Genomic DNA, 13,309 nt, shown 5'->3' on the forward strand with positions numbered 1-13,309 from the left:
GTTCAGATGTTAAATACAAATATTTTTCTTCTGAGAATAGTTCTGTACTTTTCTATAGCTCATTTCATAATAATTTTTTTAGCCTTAAATGCCATGGAAATTCAGTATTTAAATGTATCTCTACAGTTCAAATCTTGTGATCATAAATATCAGTGTGTAATAGTTCATATTAATAGGTTGCATTTATGAAAACTATTTTCAGGGAAATGCATTTTGGCAGTACTTTGGACTAGGTATTATTTTTCTTTATCTCACATTTTGAGCAATAGCTGTTTGTAATATTACTTTATTACTAAATCCATGCAAAAAAACCCCATAAAATGACAACATAATAAAAAAGCACGTTAATAGGTTAAATACTTTGGCTTCAAACATTGTGTTGTATGATTTGTGCTAATTTGTAAGGTACATTTGTTTGTGAAACTATAATGGATTATGCCACAAAGGACTACATCTGTGATTGTTCTTGGTGTCATGTAAAGAATATTGCAATTTTTCTCTCACAAGTTGTGATGCTGTGTTAAATGTAAATGGGTTCTAGCATTATAAGCACACCACCAGGTGGTAGCAGCCTAACTGACTTTGTCATATTTTGTATCAATAGTTTACAGAAGTGTTAATGACTTGAAATTAATTGCAGTTGTGTTGTAACATTTTGCTAAAAAATGAATGTTTCCAGGATACCCCATGATCACCAGTAATCAGAGTACTTCAGGGCTTTACAACTGACAGCCTTTCCTTACATTATCTGACATTTAACACTAAGCTCTAGTTAGTAATCTTGGTTAGCAAACTATAGGAGTAAATTAGTGTTGAATAGCAAACTTATATTTCTTTACTGTATTATAAACCCTAGGTTTAGTTGTGCAAAATAAAAAAAAATATTTTACAGATTAATTTTTGATTAAATGTGTCATCTGACAAGTTGATAGTGTTCAAGTGCTGCTGCTTTCTCCTTAGTGTGCTTGTGCTCTTTGTGTGTGCTTAAGCTCGCTGTGCTCCATCTCTTGTGTGCTCATGTTTGGTTTCTTGTGCTTTTCCTCATGCACTGTTTCACACTTGCACTTCATAAAATCTGGCTCTCTCATGTTCTTTGTCTCTTTGTTTTAAAAATGTGTTGTATTACAATGCATGCCCAGCTGGAAAGAGCTGTAGTTTTGGGGAGTGGAGACAGGGGAATGGTCCTGCCTTAAAACAGCAAACTGTCTATTGGCATTTATTAGAAGATAGTGTTAGACCAACACTTATTGTGGTCTAGTGTGTTTTAATAGTTTTCTCACTTTTTTTCCTGTGATACGATCTCTTTCTATGGCTTACTTATTTATTAATGAAATAAAGTGACTTTATAAAATGAACTTATTCCAACAATTTATCTAAACTAAGCAACACCAATTTGTGAGTAATAAAGTAGAAAAACAAATGAGTACAGCAGCAGCCTGGTTAAATGAAGTGTAGTTTGAAGTGAATAAAACTCCAGATGAAATGCATCAAATAGCACTTCAACTAAATCGAAATCAGCATGAGGACTGAGAGCTTCATTGAAGTCATGCAGTGAGTGAGAATTAGTCTGGTAGGATAACCTGGTAATGTCATTAAACTTAAATTCAGTCCTCCCTACCAAATTATACCACCTGCTTTATTTGGATTTGTGGATTTCACATTCCAGAGTTTCTTAAAGTACACACATCTGATGCTACATGTGTTCTTCTATTTCTTTGTAGAAAATATATACCACAGACCATACCTTTTAAAAACAAAGACATTTTATGAACTGTTATGGAATCCCTTAGGTAGTATGTTTTGAGTTAGCAGTGAAAATCTCAACTTTATTTCTGACATAAATCAGTAGAAGAGGTTTCTTTTCTAGTTTCAGCACAATAATCTCAAAATGTTGTATACAGTGTATTAAATACTGTAGTAATATTAATTTTTTAAGACTTGTTGATAAACATCAGCACAATGTTTTAACAGATAAAATTTCAGCAATGTCAGCCCAGTAAAGTCCAGTAAATAACCATAAATGGTCATGAAGTGCTATTTTGGTTACCTATTAGATTGATGTCTTTTTTAATTTCAGTTAATACACTTTCTTAGAAGTGTATAAAAGAAATATGCTCAAACTCACTAGTTAACTAAGTCTTGGACATCTTTTAAATTGCATAGCTAATCTGTTTTTATTGAAAAGTGCAAACCATCTGGTCTTTTGGTTTTGTCAAGAGTAACAAGATGCAAAATACAATGTTAATGTCAATATTTTACAACTGCTTTATGTAGTGTTGCATGCCAGATTGTAAAGCAGCTTTCAGGAGGATGTCTAAAACCAACTGAGAATTAGCAGAATATGGTTAAAAGCCTAGAGTGAATGACAAGAATGTTTATTGCCAAACAGAAATCTTGAGAGGAATTAGCTGGTTTTCTTTTATTCTTTTGGCTACAATGTCTGTGGTAACAGATGAGGTAGTCTGGTGTGACAAACTTTAGTGTTCTAATCTTCTATCACTTGTAAAATACCACTTTATTGTACTTCTGAAGAATGCTTAATTAACATTGCAGAATATAGATTTTTTTTAATGGCCTTCCTTTTATTTTTCTGGTATCCGATTGACAGTGAAGTGTCCTTTGTAAATTTTAAGCTAGGTATTAGTCTAATTATGTGTGTTACTTTATTGCTTTTCTTAACCTGTCTTCTCTAAATAAGTGTTCCAGACTCCTGTTTTTCTTGATCAGGTAGGAGGGTTTTCACTTACTGTCTCTGCCTGTGACAGATTTTGAGTCTCTGAGCTCTGGTAGAATAAGTTTATAAATGATGATGACATGATTATCCAGTATTCCTTTGTATTTGGCTATTTGGTCCTGGAGTCTACTTTCAGGAGATCTGTTTCCTTGATAGTGGATCCCCTCTTTATTATTTTGAGACCAGAGCAACAGCTGTTGGTTTGCTGTCTTCAAGGAAACACCAGTACAGACCTGACTAATAGCTAGTCATGTTGAGTGTGTGAATTAACCTTTTAAAAAGAGGTTGAGGACCTGCTGGGTAAATTATTATCTAGAACTTCATGGCCTGCACTTGAATTATTAGAGAGTACAGAGCATTTAATTGATTGTTCTTGAGTTTTTACTGTATCAGAACAAAAATCTTGAACAGACAATTGCAATTAGATCTCAATAATTATTGGTAAACAAAAACCAGTCTTTGAGATACTAAACAGATACAACTTCTGTGAAGATACTTTTTTTTTTGAGCCATTCTCTGCAGACTGTGTTAAGAAATAAATTTCAGCTTAAATGCATGCCACATGCTAATCTCCATGAAATTCATCTTTTTGATGAAGAATTGGTTTTGGTAACAGATTTGATTTGTGTTGACATTGTAGTTTCATTTCTTCAGTGCTCTTATTGAAGTGCTAATCATTATTGACAAAAGCTGACGAAGGTATAAAATTTTCTCTGCTGTTAAAGGCAGCCACATGTATCATATGCTGGGTACCTCAACTGTCCAGAGATCTGTCACTTGTTTCACTTGTGAAAGCTGAGAATTACAGACCTGATAGTTATTTTATTAATATCTGCACTTGTAGTTCTTCAAGACCACTTCAGAAATTTAGATGCAGTGCTCTTCACATGGAATAAATATGTGCATTTTCTGAACGCTCTTTTTAATTAACTCTTAACGTTTATATAGTGTAGCTGTTCTTAATATTTTAACACGGGTTTAACTGTAAAGGTAAACATTTACTGTATCCTTAGAATCTGCTACTTTTACAGTAGATTGGCATGTAGGATTATAACTGCATTTTGCCTATTATACAAAGATTGTGAGAAATATACTTTGCCACCAGCCTGAACATGTTGATGTTCGTGTTGATCTGCAAGCAGAGTGGTAGATGAAGATCTTGCTCCTTACACAGTAAGAAGTTATTTAGCAAGGGAGTTAAGTTCTGCTGACATGGACTTTGCCAACAAGGTACTACTGTGATGGCAGTAGGAGGTCTTAGGATTTGCTTCTCACCAAAGAGGGGATTAAAAGTATGTAGTGGGGGATCAGGTGAACTATTGTTTTTGTTACTTTTTTGATTAAAACATCTTTGCAGGGCGTGTCCAGTGGAGTAATCTGTTTAGAACTAGAAATCACAGTACATTTGTGACCTTGGGGGTCACAAGATGTAGCTGTCATGAGATTCAGTGCAGTTGTGCTAGTAAGAGGCAAGCAGAGCATACTGGCACGTAACACAGAGCTAAATATCCACAAACTGTGAGCATTAGATCATAAATCTAGGAGGTTTTCCAATAAATTGGCACTTGGATCTTGATTTTGGCAGTCTGTTTTATTGGCTAGTCACAATAGATCAAGAGTAATGTCAATTTAGATTGGGTGTGGATTGCATTTCATGTGGGCAGTTGAGGGGCATACTCATTTCTTTGGTCAGAAGCAGAAACAGGTTGAGAACACATGAAACTGATTTTGTAGCATTCAGTTGTAACTATTAGTTATGTCAGTAATTGATTTAATTGCTGGATGAAAATTCAGGGTATTCTTCAAAACAGAAAAGATCTGGAGTTGAATGCCTGAACAGATGCATTCAGTGTATGGGACAGCAGAGTTTCAGCCACTTCAGCATTGTGCCACTTGGATCTGGCACATATTAAAACCTGTTTGAACTATTGGGATATGCCAGTGATAGGGGCTGTGCAAACGCAGAGCACAACAGTCCTTCTTTTGGGTTCTGCAGATGTGGTTGTGTAGTGCTGCCTCACATGTGAACAGTCAATCTAGGGAGTGTGCTGGATTGCTTCAGCATTGTCCACTTCTCTGCCATTGCCTAGAAAAGGCATCAAAGAACATCCTACTAAATCAGATTTTTAAAATTTAATTTGTTGGTAGCTGGTTTTGGTAGGACATTAGGTGAGCAGTGACTGATACTTTCAGAAGCTTGATTTACTATGCATCTTAGTGTTTGAGGAGTAAGTATGTCAATATAAGTATAGCATATTGTGAACAATAACGTAGGGTGATTTAACAGAAGGACTTTTCATTGATTTAATGGCTATTGCTTTATAAAAGTTCAAGGGGGTCACACTTGTGTATAAGGATGGAGACACTTAAAGAACTTGTGTGGAACATTTCTAATCTGCAGTGATATTAACATTTTAAGTTTCAACAAGAACATTTTGGGGCACTTTTCAACTGGACTTTTCTGGAAGGAGCTGTTGTTGGTTACCAAGAAAAGCACTTGGAACAGGAGGGGATTTGCATTCTGAGTACATGACTTGCAGCTTGATTAGTGTGACAACAAATTAACTTCAGTTGCAAACCTCTAGTTTAATTTTTTTTAAAAATCAAGTCCAGATCATATGTTACTGTTTCTCAGCAGATGTGGCAGACAGCATTCAGCAAATCTGTTAAAAGTGCACTTTTAATCAACATAAATTGAAAGCAGTTGTATTGTTCAGTATTGTCCATGAGGAGGAAATTCAGCAGAGTTGACAGTAAAGTGTAGTCATTGGGAGTGTTTCCAGTGTAGTTATTTAGACTAACTAATTTTCAAGTCTCTTCAGTGAAAGTAAATTAAGCTTATTAACTAATATCTGTCCAGGGAAAGTAATTGCGCATGGTGAATAGTTAATGCTGGTTTTTGTAACTGTTGCCTTCAGTATTTGCTGGCATTTGTACTAGAAACAAGTAAATGGTATTTAAAAATATGAAGGATTTTCAGTGTTGAAGCCACATTTTGGCTAGAGACTGATGAAAGGTATCAAAAACCCCCTCTTAAAGCTGAAATGCTGTTAAGTAGCTTAGATCCTAAAGAAAAACTGAATCCCTAATAGATATTCCTTTTGCAGTGGATGTATTTAGAAATTCTGTTTCTCTTAGTGGTAACACTCTCTGTATAAAAGGATCTGGTTAGGATTTTCAGGATATTCTCTGCTGTGAGGTATTACCTATGGAGACTCTTAACTAGATAGATGCCCTGGTGGCAGTTCTTTGCACAAAGTTTGTCCTTTGTTTCTCCAGAGTCTTATCTACAATTTGGTGCCTTTTTTTTTCCACTTTTAAGTGTATCTCTGAATTATAAAGAGAAATACGGTCTCTGGGTTTGCTCCTCTACTGCTAAATAACACATTGCTAGAAACTCATCTGTGAGCACGAGGCTCGGTGTTTTCTCATGTCTGAGTTCATATACACATACCTACTGCAGCTTTCCCTTCCAATCCCTAAAGGTGGGAAAAAAATAAAATTAGATCTAAGAAGGATGTATGGTCAGGCTTCAGACTGAGGACAGCTTCTGACATGCTTGGTCCCTTCAGCATTGTATGTGAAAGTGCCAACTGCCCTGGCCTGAGGCTGAGGGAGAGCAAGCAAACAGGTCTAGAGTAGGCACAGCACTGACCATTACTGGAGGCAGCACTCAGCCTCCAGAGCTGCCAGGAGGCTATGGAGGCTGGGCGCTTGAAAGGGGTGCTTGAAACTTGCACCCTGAAACTGATTGTGATGTCATTCTGCTACCCAGCCCCGTTCAAATGTTGGTTATTACACAGAATTCGGAAGAACTGTACTTTAGTGTTGCAGTTGTTCTCTTACCTTTCACCTTTTTCATTCCATCTTCTTTTAAGCACTGTTTTAAGAATCTGTAGTCACTAAATATAATAAGTTGAAGGGAAAAAAAGCCTTTTCATTCATTAGAGGATAAAATAATTCTACAGGGAACTATATTAGACTGTTCACTTTGTGTACCAAATAATCCACCTTCACCAAAGGTGTGTGTTTAAAGGCTTTTTGAATAAGCTAGATACTTATTAAGCTATATAGAATTGCTGATTTTGTTTATTTTTTTATGGTTACCTTCATTATGCTCATGGAGCATTGCAAAGTTGCTGGCCAAGCTGTAGCATATCCTTTTGTGACCCTATGCTTCACTCTCAAGTGGTAGGCATTACTTCCACCTGAAGTGAGATACCAGAAACCAGTCTTAAATTGTGCACCTACTCTTACAAGCATATTAATGTGACTCTCAGTTGAAGCTGATAACCATGATAAATGGTGGCTGAAAACATTTTATTTTAAAAAAAGCTGTATTTATGTTGACTCAAACAACCCAAATATGAAGGTTCATGTGGATGTTCAGCTGTCCATAATACCTTAGCATCTTTACTGCATCTGTGTTCATCACCAGGTGGAAGAAACATACTGTCCTGTGTCCAGTGTAATTTCTTTGCTATATTCTCCTCGTGCTTGTTCCCTCTGCAACCCAGAGGTGCTTTTTCTTTTTTATAGGAATAGTCCTTCTCATAGATCAGGGTCTCTGGTTCTAAGCTAAGTGTTTGTTTCATTACACTCAAACAATATGCATTCTCAGCATTTTCCTCAAGTACCTCTGTCCTAGTTGTTTATAGGTTCATATTTTTTAATGCTATTTCTTTAGCAATGCCTTTTAAAGGAAGTTAAAGTAACCTGTCAGGTGTGTGTACTGAGGAAGAGGTGCTATATTGAATGCTTGTGAACATTTGGACCTCCATTTGGGCCTGTATATTTGGTAAAGATTGTCTAGTTTTCATTATGTTTTAATGTTCTAAATGGCACCAGCTCCCAGTTTCTGAACTAGATTTTTTAGCATGCCATGCTTTGGATGAGAACATTACAGGGCCACTTGAACAAACAGCAAAAAAGAGAACAAGTCAGGCTCAGGTGGGATATGAAGCTCTTAAACTGTAAACTATGAGAACAAAACCGGTTTGTCAGATTTGGATAAATCTGTGGCAGATACTTGTAATATCAGTGCAAGAAATGGAAAGGATTGTTAGTTCAGACACCAGTACAAAAATTGTGTATTCATTTTTCAATTGATCAGATCTCTTTCCTTCATTATAACATGGATGTTTTTAAAACAAAAGCCAATACGATTTTTTTCTTTGCTGATGTTTAACTAGTTTTTTCTTTGAGTTTAATGGCTGATTCCAAAATGAACAATTGACTAGAAGAAAATATTTGGTAAACATGATTACAATATTTATTTGATAGTGAAGAAATGTCCACAGAGAATGACAGAATTAAGAATCTGACTTTTGTATTTTAAATGAGCAAATGGAAATGGAACTTTTATGTCACTGACTTAGTCTGTTGCTCTGAAAGTACTTGTATAACTTTGATTTTGCATACATGTTGGATTTGGCTGTGCATGTATATAATGCAAGAAAGTCTGTGTTTTACTGGTAGTATCTTTTCTTCGTTACGTGTGTATGTGATAATTTTGATGGTTTGGAAGACTCAAGGGCTTGTGGAGTTTTTAATTAATTAAATAGATGTTATGAGACACAGTCAATAGACCAAAACTGAACACATGAAAACTATATCCATAGAATCTGATTCAAAGTTTGCATTATTTTTGAGAAATTAATGATGTCAAGTAATGCTGGAATCAGTACTTAAAGGTGGTAAATATAGATTTAACAATAATTGTAGTCTTTGAAGTATGAAGTCTAATGCATTTACTGAGATTTAATGTTTTGCTTTAAATAGCTTTTGATAGCCTTTAAAATTCTTTTGAGGTTGGTACTTAATAAGGCCACAAAATAATAATTGTAAAGTCTTTATACTTTTTCTACAGTTACGCAGAGTATACTTGTGAACCATTAGCACACCTTGTCCATTCATGTCCCTGCTGTTGAAGACACCCTTGATCCATCCTTTGCTATATTAAAGGCTTTTCTGGTAATCAGAAAAAACATGCTTCCCTGTTTCCAGCAACTTATTTTTGATCCTGTAACTTCTCTCTTAAAAGATAGTGGAATTGGCTTTTGAGGAACTGTAAGGCAAAGAGTGGAGTTAAGTCCTTTTATTTATAGCAGCGAGGTTGGATTTAAAGGATCTCCCTTCCACCCCAAAACATTGTGATTTATCTTTTTGGATTTGACAGAATTCAGCGGTTGCTAGTGAATACAGAAGTACAGCTTTGTTTCTTTTAGTCTTGTGTATTTTGTTTGTGACACCTCCATTTAAGGCAATAATTTTGTTCAAATACTAATTTTGTTTTGCTAATGCAGACATGCACATTCTTACTTCTCTGACTAGCTATAAAAAATTTGCAAGAATTTCAAGTAACATTTTTATTTCTCAATATAAATGTGTCCCTTTTTCCCATCAAAGTATTTTATCTATTTATGAAAGAAAATAAATGGCATGCAAAAATTTTTAGTAGAAATACACAGGCGCCCCCAGATCATAACCCACTTACCTTCCTGGACAGTATTTTTACTGAGATCAGTTGTTAGTGTTTACTTGAAGCTGGGATTGTGTTCAGCTCTTAAATCTTTAGCAAGGAATTTGAAACTGTGTTAGTTCCCAAGAAGACCTTTGAACTGGGTTTGTCAGTGCAGTTTTCTTCACTGAGCACCAGCATGTTTGAGCCCTTCTGGCTCCCTGTTTTACCTGCTAATGGTAACCAAATGGTTCTGTGTGGCAGATTTAGAGGATTGATTTAATGGCTGTTTCTGCTGCTTCTGGGATTGTGTGAAGGGGGAAGGAGGAGAGGGAAAGGGAGAGGATGGGGTTACTTCCCTAGACAGTAAAGCAGGCTGCACTGTGGGAAGCCAGTTCCCCAAACCCTGTACCACCCTTGTGGCCATTGAGATTGGACACACTGTGGTATCCAAAACAATGGTACTGGATTTATAAAAGCTATAAAAAAGAGTAATGCTTGCTTTGCTTTAATAAATGGATCTTTGAGGTTTGGAGGTTTATGTCCACTGGCAACTTTTACCTGGTCACTTCTGATGGTTTTGGTCATCTGCAGCTCTTTAGTTAAAGCATCAGCAAGTTTGAGCTGATTCCTTCCTGTCCCCCACACAGCTAACATTTACCTACAAGATAAATGATAATGATGGCATTTACTTTGGCATTGCTGCTTTTTCAGGTAGGATCTCTTTCTCACAAAAATGTGCAAGGCACAATTAAAATGTAGGTGTTGTAATACATTTTGATTTCTTGCTGCTATAATGAATACTGATTTTTCTCATGGCCCTCGTATTTGGATCTTGTTGAACACAATACAGCTAAATGTTATATCTCTTCTCTTGTTCTCACTAATACCCACCATCAGCAACAGGAAGATTCCTAGATCCAAGTCAGAAAGTTAGACCTTCTTGTAGAAGTAAAGAAAGATGGGTTGTTTAAAGTGTAAGTTATTTTAAAATAACTCCTGTATTAGCATATTAGCATTGAGGGTATTCCATGAGGGAAGTTTCTTATTCCTTTTTTTTTTTTAACTTCTCCTCCTCACACCTGGTGGGGATCTGAAGATGCATTTCTTTAAAGATGTAACTTTGTGCATAATATATGTCGTTTACACACATCAAACAGCTTAAGTACATAAAGAAGACTGAGGTCTGCTTGTTATCTCCTCAGAGCAAGGGACTTGTAATTTTATAGATTGCTCATACCACTTTAATGATTCTTTCTGGAGACAAGTATTAACTAGTGCTTAGAAAAAGAGTTGTTTGCAAAGAAAGAAATAGCAATTAGTCACTGATGTCCGCTTGCAATTTGCTGGGAGTTCAGACCTCTAGCATCAGTCCAATTGGTGAGCCAGTAAGCTGAATTTAATCCAAACATCCTAAATATGTTTCTCTAATGCAGCTGGAGGTTTAACATGTTCCTACATTACAATTTCAGCAGCCACCTTAGTTTATCATGTTTCCAAAAATAAGACTGGAAACCCCCAATCCCTTTTTGGTATCAAGAGATTTTTAGTTCAGATCTATTGTATTTTGAGGCACATAGGCAATGACCTAGCTAGAAATGATCATAGATTGCTCTTTTGCCTGTTTTCTGAAACATTTAGTCCACAGGTAAAAAGACTCATCTGATGCTTAGTAAGGCTCGAATCATATTGCAGGAAATGAGGTCTTTCCTACCCTCACATTCCAGGTGTTTGTATTTTCTAGCACACTTCTTTTTCATGGTGTCTCATAGCTGTTACAATACAGGTCACTGTTTCTCACTTCCTTGCTGCTTCATTAACCAGTGTTATTATTTGCATGTAAAAATCATAATTTTTAATCTAATGGTCATAACTTTTAATGTCCAGATGGGACAAAGTGAATAAAATTATTTCAAAAACAACCCAAGTTTAGAGCTTCTAACATATATGTCCAGAGTTGTGCATTCTTTGCTTAAAAGGGATTCTTTTTTGAAAGGTTTCTTCCTTTTAGGTGTTTTTTTGATTTTATGGTTTTTCTTCTTGTAATATGCATTCATTTGGCTTTGCTGTATAAAGCTGAATTTTATTGTTCCATTAAAACACACACTGTCCTGAGAATTGAGAATGGATAACCTCTGTTAATTTCCTAAGCCATATTAAAGTTTGTACTCTGCCTGTGCTGTTTTGTTTTCACAATTTTTGGAAGGGAATCTGTGGGGTTTTTTTCTTGAAGTTCACATATGACTGAACACTTTGCAGAAGTTTTTTCATCACTGACAATTTATGTTTCAGAGCTGATGTTAAAAAAATCTATGCAGAAGTCTGTTTCAATATTATAGAATTCTTCTCTGCTAATGCCATATCCAAATCTTTTGAGAAATACCAAGTTAATGTTTTGACTTACTGAAAAAAAATAAAAATATGGTTAACCTTTAAGTTAATTATTTTCTCCCTGTAATAAATTGTATGATTAACAGTGTTTCCTACAAATAAGAGGTCAGGGCAGCTGCAGCTCCTGAAAATTCCCCTATGTGAGAGATGATGTAAGATATCAGGCAGCCTTTAGTGAAGTCTGTAGAACAGCAGAAATTCCAAAGACATCAATCTTGGAGATGTTTTCGGAATGAAGTGTTCTAAAGCACTTTAATTGTTTGAGGGTTTTTTTAATAGTAATTAACTTGATGCTCTAGCATGAATAATTGTATTTTGCTCTCTGAATACTGAAAATTGTGCTAGTATATGTGGGTATGTGATATGTTTTGGTTTTTTTGTGAGTAGCAGTGACTTCACTTATAGATTTCAAACAATAATAATTCTGGTTCCCTTCCCACATGTTCCCTTCAGAGGTTTGATATTTGTCATTAGGTAGCTAGACATTGTTTCCTTTACAATAATAGTAGTTACTTAAATGTTAAGAAAAAGGATCAAAATTTTCATTTTTTTAAAAAGTCAATATGAAACATCAGATTAAGTAGAAATGCAGGTTTGTTGTAGATATGTAGATGAAGCCTTTGCTCATGTCATATAAACTCAGCATACACTTTCTGGTTGCCTAAGAGGAAAGGTGTGCAAATGCTGACTGCAATTATTTATGCATTTAATTTACATTCATTTTCTTCTAAGGTACAGTTGCTAGGTTCTAGTAGCAGGTTACTGGTTTTGTTATTTTGGAAAAAATGAACTAATCGTATTTTACTGTAGAGGATATGAGTAATAACAAAATCAAATTTTTTCAAACATTTTGCAGGTTCCAGCTTTGCAGTTGGGGACTCTGTGTAAACCTCTGGACCCAGCTGTTCACCACTATATTCTTTCAATCACTCTGAGGTGTTGATTTTACAAGAATGAGTTGCTGTTCCTAAAGTCTACAAACTGAAAATATTTCATAACGGGCCTGTGAACTTACATGGATTGGTTATATTGGTGCATATGCATGCTTTATAATAAGGACCAATTCATACTTTTGTTCAAAAACAGCAAAGAAAACTATTTTCTTTAATGGTACGCCAGATTTATTCAAATATTTCAGCAAGTCTGTATTACAGTTTGTCAGCAAACTGGGTACAACCAAAGTGTATTTAAAAATCATTTAATTAGGACAGATTCATTTTCACTCCATGCCACTACACAGCAAGACTTGCTTGTTCATATTTCCTTAAATTTATTCTGGAACTTGTCCAAGTTCAGCTTTAATGAGTAGCCTATCCTGCTAGTTACATTAGGATTTATTTTCCCCTAGAGAAGAGTGTTTGAATTGGTAGTTTTTTAACCTGTTCAGTTAAATGAACATATGTTCAGAACTGCATCTTAACTCTTGAGTGTAAAGACTTGAGAAATAATTATTTCTATTGTTGTTGTGGTTTTAGACCCAAACTATGTGCCACAGCTTTTTTAATATAGTGAAGAGTTTTGATACAAAGTTGCTTAAGCAAATTTAATGATACAGTATAGAAACATGGATCTTACTTGATTTACTGAAAAAAATTATTTGTACTTGTATTTTCACTTATTATTTGAATATATCTCTTGGGTCATAAAACTTGGTTAAATATAGCTCAATACCTTATTAATGATGTATTTTCCATATTAACAGGTGCAGGTTGGTGGCAAATGTA

The 13,309-nt window shown here is 35.2% G+C and overlaps 1 protein-coding gene across 6 annotated transcripts in view; it reads left to right on the plus strand.

Moving 5' to 3' along the window:
* The window catches only part of VPS13B (vacuolar protein sorting 13 homolog B), a 433,483-nt gene that overhangs the window by 75,077 nt on the left and 345,097 nt on the right, over positions 1-13,309 (plus strand). The window lies entirely within an intron of this gene.

The sequence above is a fragment of the Lichenostomus cassidix genome, chromosome 2 (assembly GCF_008360975.1).
Source record: "Lichenostomus cassidix isolate B80296 chromosome 2, HeHo_3.0, whole genome shotgun sequence".
NCBI lineage: Eukaryota > Metazoa > Chordata > Aves > Passeriformes > Meliphagidae > Lichenostomus > Lichenostomus cassidix.